The sequence below is a fragment of the Erithacus rubecula genome, assembly GCF_903797595.1.
Source record: "Erithacus rubecula genome assembly, chromosome: 2".
Lineage (NCBI taxonomy): Eukaryota > Metazoa > Chordata > Aves > Passeriformes > Muscicapidae > Erithacus > Erithacus rubecula.
Window position 1 is genome coordinate 23,558,673 of NC_136685.1, and position 12,844 is coordinate 23,571,516.

Below are 12,844 nucleotides of genomic sequence, written 5' to 3' on the forward strand. Positions count from 1 at the left end.
ATTGTGAAATACTCTACCTATCTACATTAGGAATTATTTCTTCCCTTGAGCATTTTGCTACTCTGTTCCATAGCTGTGGCTTTAGCACCTCTACTGGCAATGGGTTAGTGCAGCAGCCTCTTAATCTCTCTCTAAATTAGTTTTGGGGGTTTTACACCATTTTCCTGTGCTTCATTTTATACCCACTCTCCCTCTCTTCCCAATACTTTCTCCTATTACATCTCCCTAATTTAGTCTGCCACTTGAATGTGCTGCCTCTGATCCCACATAGACTTTTTTCAGCTTTTTAAACTTTAAATCTTTTTTCCCCACCATCTCCATTTTCACATTTCTTCTTTCCCTTCCCTTCCCTATATATCTATAGACAGATGTTATTTTCTTCTTTTAAAATTACTTCCTTTGTTTAGCAAAGTTTCCTCTCTTGTAAGAGATCAGCTGGCCCCTCAGGCAGTAAAAAAGGAGCTGCTGCTCCAGTACTTTCAATTGAAAGTGATCACTACCATGAATCACACAGTCCTTGAGAGACTAGTAATCCCCTGCTGTTGGAGGAGGTTTGTGGAAGAAAAAGTTGTGCATGGTAGAACTGCTGGACTATGTATATCCTAAAATCTTTGGTATGTGCTAACTGTTCTTTCTACATAGAATTGTAGAATAATTTAGTTTGGAAAAGATGTCTAAGATGATCAGGTCCAACCATTAACCCAGCACTGCCAACTCCAGTACTCAACTATGTCCTGAAGTGGCACATCTGTATCTTTTAAATACACCAGGGGTGGTGTCTCAGCCATGTCCCTGGCACAGCCATTTTCTCTGATTGACAGTCCTTTCTGTGAAGAAATTTTTTACCTAAACTTCCCCTGGTACAACTTGAGGTCACTTCCTCTTGTCCTGTCGCTTGTTACTTGGGAGACGATATAGACCCTCCACCCCCAGCTCCCTCAGCTGCTCCTCACAGCACTGGTGCTCCAGACCCTTCCCCAGCTCCCCTGCCCTTCCCTGGGCTCTCTGCAGCCCCTCAGTGTCTTTCTCACAGTGAGGGGCCAGAGCTGGACACAGCACTCGAGGTGTGGCCTCAGCAGTGCTGAGCACAGGGGACAATCCCTGCCCTGCTCCTGCTGGCCACACCATTGCTGACACAGGCCAGGTGCCACTGCCCTTCCTGGACACCTGGGCACACCCTGGCTCATGTTCAGCCAGCTGAACTCCAGCACCCCCAGGTTTTCTGCTGCGCAGCTTTCCAGCCACTCAGCCCCCAGCCTGTGGGTCTGCATGGGGTTTTTGTGACCCAAATGCAGGACTCAAGACTTGGCCATGTTGAACCTCATAAGATTGTCCCATTGATCCAACCCTTTGATCCAAATACCCTTTCTTACAGTCTAGCATATCAACACACCTGCCCAACTTGGTGTCATCCACAAACTGACTGAGATGAAATAGATTCTCTAGTCCAGATCCTTAATAAAGACATTAAACAGGGCTGGTCCAAATCTCTGATCCCTGGAGAAGACCACCAGTGACCAGTTACCAAGTGCATGTGGCACCATTCAGTATCACTCTCTGGGCTCAACTATCCAGTTTTTAATCCAGAAAAAAATGCAGCTGTTCAAGCTGTGGGTCTATTTAATAAGCCAACCTGCTACAGCACAGTGGTGGCAATGGCAAAACAGAAATCAAGAAAAGTTTTTAAATTAAAATACTGTTTTCCTGAATTTCTCTCATTTGACCATACTCTCTTCTAGCATGTAACGCCTTGATCTTGCAAAATTATTGCAATTGGCCACGGCTGATGAAATTTATTTAATTAACGCTGGATAACCGTTGCCAGTATTTACTACAACAGACTGTTCAAACCAGAATTTGATAAGCTGGCAAAGCAAAAGAATAAAGTGAAAAGTCAGTTTATGCTGTTGATCTAGAAAATCCATTTGTTTCTCTCAGATGTTTGTTACGGTGGTTGAGAAAAACTGAAATACTGGAGAAAGTATTTACCTAAAATCTCCAGTAAATTAGCTGCAAAATCTTTACATTGAAGTTGAAAGATTATTGTCACTACTAAACTTTCCTTTATGTAGCCAAAGGTTTGAAAACATAACCTGCATGATGTTAAATAGAGTAATTCAAGTCTCTTGTTAAGCAGGTTTAGGCAAGAGGAACCTGATTTACCCTTGCATCTGAAACTTTGTGATCTAAACATAGAAGAGGCACACAAGCAGTCCTTTATTTCTGCCTTTTCAGCTTTATTACTTTCAGTATTTGTTCCTTAATATTTAGACCTTTAAATTGGAAAAAAAAAAAAATAAAAAAGGTATTTCCTGAAGGAATTCTAGCTAAGCCATGCAAATTATGAAACAGCTAGATATGCTGACTGAGACTGCAAGACTGTTTTCCTTTGGGAAGTGGATTTATCTGCGATATTTTCATAGGTTTTGCCATCTGTTGTTCAGTGCTAATCATCAAAAAATATATTTGCCTCCCTAGAAAAAAGCATTGAATTACAAAAAACAACCCAAGTCTTGTTCATGAATATCTTAGATTAGGATGATACATTTGATAAAAGCATAGCCCAAGCATGTGGGTGTGCCTTCTCATCATGATTTCTCAGAGCAGATGCCCAATATTTTCCATGCTCTTTTTCTCCTCTTTATCGCCTTTTAGTGATAAAATGTACACTGGGACAAATCAATGGGAACTTTCTGTGACTTTTGGGCAGTTTGGATATTTTCTGTATGCTCCTGTGAGCACTGCTGGAAGAACCAGATGCAATGGGCTGGCAGGAAAGCTTCCACCTTTGAGACAGTGCTGCCTCCTGGCTCTGACATCTTCCTTGGGCACGAGAAATGCCAGAAAGGGAAGGTCAGACTCATGGCAGAAGAGTTTTGCAACATCCATTCTGAGGCCCAAAGTTAACTAAGTTCTCATTTCTTCATTGTCATTGAAAGCTAATCAGTCTCCATTATTTCTGTATAGCTTTGTGAAGTTTGTTTTCCTATATTTATGGGCATTTAAAGAGCTAAAATTATCTGCTTTCAAGAAATGACTGATCCTGTTAATGCAGATGAAAAAAATAAAATGTGTTTATACTACAGAATGGCCAGAGAGCCTCAAAACCATAAAACTTCTGGCTTATTTAGTGCTCTCCTAAAAAGCATAAAGATGAACAAACAGATTATTTGTATTAAAAAAAAAAAAAAAAAAAAAAAAAAAAAAGAAAGAAAGAAAAAGCTTCTCAGTCTAAGAATTTAGTTTCCAAGTTCAATCTAAAATCATTTTATGGCTACATTATAGATTGCTTAAAAATTGGGTTTATAATGGAAATGGTGACAAACTTAACTATGGCAGCGCTAGCAGGCGCCAGCATAATTGCAGTCTTCTCAAGACATAACTTATTGCAGGCTACACAGCAGAGCCAGTATTTTGTATTTTAATTAAGAAACCTGGATTTTGTTTGTAATAATTGACTGTTATGCCGTCCCTCTTGCCAGGACAGTCTTTTACAAGAGACTCTTGCCTCTAGTAGTCTTTCTTTGTTAAATATTTTAAATACATTTTATATTTTGACGAGAATATTGCATGCATTTTATAGGTCATTATTAACTGTCTTTTGATGACTCCAGTTGTTCTATATTTTTTAATAGAGATCTTTACTCCTCTCATCTGTGACCAGAAAAAATTTACAGTTCAGGTCTCTGAGAAGTATAGTACTGTAATATCTGTGTTATCTGCCTCAATCTGTACCATGCAGGCTTTCCATAAAAAGCATTTTCTTTGGCATGCTCTCCTAGAGCCCTAGGCAGGTACTACAGACCCTGTTTCCCAGAGATACCAAAACAATTGCAGGCAGAGATACCAAAACAACTGCAGTGTCACTCTGCTGTCCCAACAAGGACATCATGTCATCTCCCACCACGTGGACAGAGAAGCTCAGCTCCTGGCACTGAGCTGTATATCCCACTTGTTACAAGCTCCTTGTACACTGCTGAAGTTAAAAAAGATGGCACACAGTGGTCTGAGGAGCATCAGCTGTTTGTCAGTGTTGGGGGGACCCAGCTGGGGCAGTGCCACAGGGTTGCTGCCACCTCTCAGCACCTCAGACCCTCTGCTGATTGTGCTCTCCCACCTGCCTTCCCCTCATCCTCATCCTCACCCTCATCCTCACCCCTTACCTCTGTAGTTGCTGCTACAAACATACTCCCTCAGTTTTCCAGCTTTGTCTTTGTTTCCTTATTTCTTTCAGTTGTTCTTCATGTTGCAGGAGAGCATCCTCCACAGCCAACTCTGACAAATGGCAGCAGCTCTGTACACTCCTGGTCCACAGGGAGTATGTATCTCATTTTGACAGCAGGTAATAGATATTCAGAGAAGCACCTTGTGATATGCACAAAATTAAGTAGGTCACACCAGCCCATTTGCAATTTAATATGCAAATGAGATCTATAGAATCATTTAGCATTTTTAACTGGAAACAACATATGAATCAAAGCAGTTCAGAACAAATAGAATATTTTTCTCAAATCATTATTTTTTTCCTGTGCCTGACTGGCACTGAGTACAGCAGACTCAGCTAAAAGCATTGTTCACAGTCCCTTTCTTTCTTTCTGTTTGGCCTTGGAACAGTGCTGTTCTAACTAATACTATTCAGTCATTTTCCCCCAGGACTGTCTACCAACCAGAGAGATTATCAAAGTTAATTATGTCACTTCCTTTCTTTTCCCCAACACACTTGCAGACTAAGAGACAAAGGAGTTAGCCTTACCAGCAGATCTCTCTCTGCCTCCTCCTGCAGAAGTTTGCTTCCTGCCAAGAGGGCCTTCAACAAGACTTTGCTGCTTTTGGATCTTCCAAGAGGAGCATAGGAAAAAGAGCATAGGATATAATCTACCACTACATGGTATGGGAGGAAGAAAATCTAGAAAATAGTGGCATTGTCTTGTGATTTTCTTTTGGATCCTGAAGCACTTACCAGTATTACATTGCCAAGGGCTTATAATTATGGCCAAGCAGATGACTAAAAATGGACAAAAAAGGGTTTTTTTATACTTTGTGTCCTTGAATAACAAATCCAAAGTGAACAGTAGGTGAAGGAAGGTATAGACAGCAAGAAAATTCATAGAAAATACATAGAAATTATATCACAGGTCTTTCTCAATTATATATATTTGGGAAATCAAATATCTTTAAAATCACTCTTCACCAGCTATTTATTAGGTGGCACTGATTTCAACTGTGTGAGGGGAAAAAAGCTGTAAAATATATTTCAATGATAATGCTCAGTCAGAAGAGCTGATGAGTGAGCAGTAATCTGTGGGATGACTGGAAAAGCTGAAGTCTGATCCTAGAAAGCCCACATCTACCCAAGGTCCAGTGAGGTCCCTAGGAAAAGGAAAGGCTATTTGATGGACTGGTGGATCATTTTCTGACATGCACCCTGCTTTAAATCATGAGAAAGAGGGAAGGCTGTAAGGTGAGATGTCAAGCAAGTCCCAGTTCAGCTGATGCTACACAAGGGAAGAAGCAGCCTTATCCAGAGAAGTCATCCAGCAAGAGAGGCACCCAGCACCCCCCAAGCACTGTTACAGAGCTGAGAGCAGGGAGTCAGGGTGGGATGTGACCACCAGACTTTAGAGAACACAGTAGATTTGAGGACTGCTAATGATTATTGCAGTAAGTGCTAATGTAGGTTCGGTTCCATGACTTTTTCTCTGCTTGGTCATATGTTAAAACACCTTTTCATCTGATTCTCCAAATACAGCTCGAGCAGTATTTCATCATGCAGGAGATGAGAGGGACCAACAAACAGACTGCATGTGACAATGAAAAAGAAAGAAAACCCAGCCCCATGATCTGACTCCTTTATCCAAACTGACTAGACTGATTGCCTTGACTTCACATTTATCAATTCCACATGTTTTATGGGCAAACTTTTTCTAATTCCCAGAAAAGGATGTCTACAAAGGTGAAAGCAGAAACTAGTAGAATCCATCTCCTAGGAGTATGTATTTGACTGCAGCACTTTGCTATTTTGGGCCATAGAAGGGAAGTTAACATGTCCTTTTGAAAGCAGCAAGAAATTTTGAAAAAAAATTACATGTATTTCACAAACAAAACTTAAAGAAAAAGAGATGTGTCAGAAAAAGCAAATAGAGTATAATTGTTGCTTCTGTGGTCAAGAGGAAGACAAGTAGACAGAGTTCTTGAACACCAACAGATTTTGCTCTTGAAGCATCTTGTAATATGAAGTTATCTGAGTTATTGTCAAGATTTGGGCTACTCAAGAAGAAGAAAGATAATTTAAAATATTATTAGGAGTCATGGCTAGAAAAACAGAATTAGATATCAGTCAAGAATGATACACAAATAGGAAATTAATTAATCTGAATCTCCGCCACCAGACATCAAAAAGAGAAAAATAATAATAATAATAATAAAAAAACAGATTAAGTATTTTTATTGGAAATACAATACAGGATTTGTCAAGACAGAGTTTCTTATACAAAATATATACAGCTCTTATACAGGAGCTAAGAGGAAAAACTTCATTTTGTTTACCTGACAGGAAACCTCTTCTATCTGATGTTATGTGTAAATAGAAGGGTCATTTAACCTGAGAGCTCAAAAGGAGCTGAGCAACAGGATTATGCCCTATCATTAGCAGTTGTGAATCCATTTTCAGGTTCTGCAGTCATCTTCCATTTGCTCTCTAAATACAGTGTGGAGCATGACTCCTTCTCAGCTGGAATTCCTCTGGCAACTTCTGTCATAACATTGGAATGATAGGAAATGTTGGCCAAATCATGCAGGCTTTAGTCAGGCAATGCACCTAATTAAATAAGTGAGAAATTTTCCTTTCATTTGAGCTGTGGATATGAGCCTGTTTTATTTATTCACTCACAGAACACGATTCTTACCTTTTGTTTGTTTGTTTGTTTGTTTGTTTGTTTGTTTTTGTGCATTACTGAAGGATAACATGAACACTGTCTGGCTATTTAATGTGACAACAATCCTGTCCACAATGCACTAACTCCATCCACCTTAGGGGTGCAGTTGAATTTAGAGGTGTGAGTGTGCAGCACATGCACAAACTCATTCCAATCAGCAGCAAAATATACCCTGGCCCCATTCCAGCAGAGCACTCAATCATTTGCTTATCAGCTGAAAGGATAACTCAAATACTCCAATTTATGAACAAGCTTTTATGCCTTGTTCCATCACACCCAGAATGTTTGCACTATTTTCTTGGATTAATATTAACCAGAGACTGAGAGAGATGAAATGGGGGAGAGAGGTTTACAGCAAATTGACATTTCAAGCACCACAACACACAACTGAAATATTTTAATCCCACTAATACTTTTCAAATGGTTTTGTAAAACCAATTGCTTAACAGATGAGATCTCTGATTAGAAACTTAAGCCCCTGGTCTTCAGGAGTACTAATTTTTTTAAGAAATAACTTTGTTTTTAAGTAATCTCAAACCATTCCACTTGCATTTAATTTGGTGTCATCAGAATTTCAGTTTCCTGGGATGAATACTGAAAATGTTCTAAGGTCTTAGCTTTTCCTAAAATTATTTCTCTTACCTGCTATAGATACACAATATCCATAAAATGAGGACTTCTTGCAGGTAGCCCCAGCTGTCTGTGGGTGATTTCTGAGTGAGTCTACCAATAGTGTTACTGATCAGATTCCAGTCTGGCACAGCTTCTTTTCCACAGCCACATGAACCTTTCACTTTCTGAATCATGGGCATGCCCAACTTTTACCCATTGATTTATTTGTTGTGAAATAATGTCCAAAGTCAGAGAAATATTTATATGATAAAGTAGTAAAGAAATGAATGCCTTCTATGGATGACATAAAATATTATTTTAAATTACTGTGTTATTTGATAAACCAGAAAACTTCTGTCATTAAAACTTGACAGACAGTAGCTACAGATAGTTGCAGGTGAACAAACATACATAAACAAGAGTTTAAAAATACTTAGAATAGGAAAGAACCAAAAGTCTGTCAAAAGCAAAAGCAAGAAAAAAAAAAAAAAAAAAAAAAAAAAAAAAAAAAAAAAAAAAAAAAAGAGGGATTATTGAAGAGATTATATTTTATAGAAATTTCTTCACCGCAGCTCAAGAAAAGACATGGAAATTGTTCAGTGTAAGTTTCTAAGGAAAAAAAAAATCAGAGTTCATGTTATGGACCAAAGCTTTGTGGTTACCAACATACTGCATGTATGTAATCTTCAGGTTACAAACCAATGTTTATATACGCCTTTGAAAAAAAAATTAGCAGGTCTCCATCATCCCTTTTAATGGTAGCATGAGGCTGATACCAATGGGAGTGGTTCATTCTCATGCTCACTAGGCATACTTAACAAAAGAATCAAGAGAAAAAGCACAGATATCCACACAACTCAATGAATGAGAAGTGAAAAAATAACAGTTCACTTTTACATGACATTTATGCTTGTGAGTGAAATTTGCACAGACACTATCATTTACACTTCTTATTTCACCTCCAATCTATAACAGTGTGAACTACCTGCCATTTTATTTAGATTACTACTACATGAATAAAATAATCTACAAATTGTCCATTATTTAAATCTCCTCTTATTTCCAATAAGATGGCTTGAACAACTGGAAACTGATCCTTGTTATTTTTCATCTTAGCTTCACTGTTCCAGAGCACACTTTTGGTTTGACAGAAACAACCTAGTTCCTTGCTGGTGATTATTAGGGAACTTTGTAGGACAGACAGCCATTTGTCCTTGGGCCACCATCTCTCTTGATGTGGCTGGAGCTTACATCCATCCTGCCTAATGGCAAGCACAAGGGTAGGCTCTTGACAGTCAAAAGAGAGGAATGGGTCTAGATGGGATGTATTTCCTTCCTTGGGCATCCTTCTCAAGAAATTAAAAGTCTCTGGAATTCTGTAATTCTCCTCAAAGGACAGCACTGCTCCCCAAACACTCCAGCTTTTCTGTTTAACAGGAGCTAGGTGTGTGAATTATTCAGTAAAGATAGTTGTACACAGATTGCTATCATGGGATTTTTCCATAAATGTAGAGGAAAGAGAATTGATTAAATATACCATGTCAACAATTTGCAGAAGCAGAAAGCATTTATCTGACCTTATCCAACACAGGTAGAGGCCATTTTCAACACACATGTGCCATTTAGTGTTCAGTGTGCAAGTACTAATGCATCACTCCTAGCTGAAATTACTGTGATGCACTTACAAACTCAAGATGTCTAGAAAACAGAGTAATCCTGATAATTAACAATGTCTCATAAAAGTCACTGACATTTTGATTAAGTTAATTGCAGGAACTATTTACTAAATATCTTAGTGAATTATTAAACTTAATATATCAAATATCCAAAATGTATAAATAATGAATTTTAAATCTGTCACAGTATAGGTTAAATATATTATATGATAAATATTATTCATCACCACTAATAAATTTTCTGAAGCAATCTTAATCCTGCTTGCTGGTTTATGCTAAAATAATATATGGCAAACACTGGGGTTTCATTTAGAGCTTCATTTTTATCATAAGAGAGTTCATGTTTTTGGAGAAACACAGATTTACAATCAAGGAGACAGCTATATGACAATCTTGATAGAGAAACTGGTCATACTGTGGGCATATTTAATAAAGAAATAAATCAAATATTAAAATAATTCTCTGAGGAAACTTACTTCATTTGAAGGAAGAAATAAAGGTTCACCAGTAACCATAGTGAGTTCATATTATTGCCTTTGTTTTTATAAGTTGTTGCCATGACTTTTTTGACTTTTGGGCTAGATTGGACTTAAAACACAACAGATGGCTACAATTATGTGTCTGTAACTCTTTTTTAGAATAACTAAACAGAGCACAATAAAATAAACAGGCTTATATTCCAAAGAGACTCACACAGTTTAAGAGAGCTATACATGGTTATTAAAAAAAAAATCCAAAACATTCTAGACTCTATATACAATAGGAATAAAACATAAATGAGAAGTTAGTTTCACAATGTGTTGTATTCTATAGGCACATGATCCATATGTATAATTTAATTCATTTGACTAGCAATTTCAGGAATAAAATTAAATAATGTTATAATTTTGTGATTATTTGGGGTCCAAGTGTGCATTCCTTTCAACAGCACAGCTTCCATTGAATTTTGTCTCAACAAGAAGTGCTATCATGGGCTTTTTCTAAGGTAGCTTTAAAATAAGCACAGCTTAATTTTAATATTTGTTATCTAGAATAACAAAAAGGCTTTAAGAAGTCTTTGGATCAATTGTTTCCTGTAAAGAAATTTATTTTATATTCTCATGGTATCTCAATTTGTGTACCAGCAGTCTTAGTAAAGGGCAAAAAGAGAGTTTAATACGGAGAACTGAAAAAGTAATGGAAATTTTTTGTGACTAAACACCACCCCACTGAATCAAAACACAACATTGTTGTGCCTTTAAGGCTGTGTTGTGTAACATAGATTAAAACAAGCTATTTTGAAGAGCATAAATGGCCTCAAATATTGCAAAAATCAGGGTATATTTGAATGGAATATCAGCTTAAGCTTCAAACTTTTTAGCATTGTTCTTTGCTATTTTATTTTTTAAATGAGGCGCTTAATTAATTTCTTCCCTCTGGCTGTTCAAGTTATTGAGGCATTTCTGATACATGTGTGTCCAAAAAGGCTTGGGTATTACTTGGTCATGGTCCTGGTCCTGGTCATGCTCTGCTGGGTCAGCCAGCAAAGAAACATTCATGGGAATGAGCCTTTCTGCTCGTGTTACACCCCAGGCTGTAAGTCCAACCCATCCAGCCATTCCCTCGTTATTTTCCCATCTATGACTGAAGCAGAAACTCAGGGTTTTTCAGAAATCACTGGTATGTCCAGTGACTACATGACCATACCTGCGAGACTGAGGTAAAGCCAAAGTTTTGCAAGTTAAAGTCAACAGGTTTTCCCTCATCAACAGCATAGTCTACCTAAACTGTAAACAAATGCAGAGCAGTAGTGGCTTGAATAGGTCAGTCCCAAGCACCCATTAATGTAATCTTTTATTTCTCCAATGAAAAGTAACCATAACTTGCCCAAGAAGAATACTGTGGATCCATTAGTGGTGCAATGCCTTCCATTCCTTAGGCTTCTATTACTCTAAGCTCGTCCCTGAACACGTTTAGCATCTTTTCAAAGCCACATAAAAAGCTTTGAATGCACCACACTGAAGTTTTTGACATGATGTGGCAGCACACTAAAAGATCAGCAGTTTGTAGTAAATGCCTCCTTATCTAAGAAGATAGGAAAGCAGTTTCTTGATTTCAGTCCCATTGACTCAACAGTTCTCATTGATCTCACCTTCTGTTTCTCATCCCTGCTGTACACAGCTTCCATGGGACACTTTTTGCTTTGAAAAGTAACATTTTTCACAACTTATGAAGAACAAAGTGAATTTATAAAGTAAGAAATTATCTAAGCTGTGAAAGTAAAGGTGACAAACATGAGAAACTTAGGCAGCATAGTAAAAGCATGATAAATCATAAGATACAACCAAGATGTCCAGGTCAGAAGAGCCCTCCAGCATATGCTAACCTTTAAACACATGAAAAAATTCACTGAGGCAAATTCCTCTTAAGCACTTTATTGGATCCAGGATAAGTTTTAGAACACAGTAAGTAACAAAAAATGGCAACAGATATGTCATTTGTTCAAAGATTTATTTATAAGCATTTACTAAAACTCTGTATACAACAAAAGGTAATTTTGTCTTAATGATTAATTACTAACTAACAACTAATTATCCTGATGATATCACTATAACATCTACTGTAGTGCCCTAATTTTAGTCAGAGTAAAATAGCTGGTAAATTTAAATACAGACTACTGTGTTCAGTCTGGCTGTATATATATTCAAAAATGCCAAGGAAAATGGGGAAACCATTTCAGTGTACCACTGAAACTTGATCCAGAAGTGTCATGGAAAAACAGAAAAATGAAAAAGGTGAGAGGCACTAGTACAGTTTAAGGTGGGGTAGACCAAGAATGACTGATTAAATGTAATCATCAATGCACATTTAAATTTATAATTGTAGTGCCATGTTGTCAGTAGGGCTCATAGAAAAGGCTTTACTGACAGATATTCACATATACTGTATGAACATAGTCATTTTCTGTAATTGTTGTTCCTTGAATTATGAAGATAGATAGCTTTTCCTTAGTTTAGTTGATTTTTCATTTTAATTCTGATTTCTAATGCATCAAATATGTTCTATTCCTTACTTCAACAGTTCCTTTAGTCATCTCTTCACTTTTACTCTGGCTAGTTAAATGTTTCCTAAGAATCTTTATAAGCAGTTGAGGTCTAAATGAAAAAAACACAGAGGATGCCACATGAATAGGAAAACTCTACTTCAGTTCCTTCAGACCAAATTCCACCAGCTTCTGTTGAAACCATGAACTCACCACTTTCATTATGAAAGCTGACACTTGTGAACCCAAACACTTCCCAGAAGTTTCATTTTATAAGATCTGATGAAGGATGAGACAGCAAGGTCTCTTGATTTGTTTAATAGGTGAAGAGATAGGACCACACCAAAGTGAAAATGGGAATTGCCAGGTTGCTGCAAAGAGTTTTTCAGTCTTGCAGCACTATTTATATGAGATTTCTTTCTCCTACAAGAAAACTGATGGGGGAGTTTTCTACAACTTGTTCAAACACTTCATGGAAAGGAGATTAGTTTGGCTTTAATTTAACCAACTAAATTGAGTGTTATTACTGGAAACAGCTCTAAGCTTTTCAATTCCCCTAATGAGGTCCAAACTTCTATGGATGCTATCACCTGAGACTA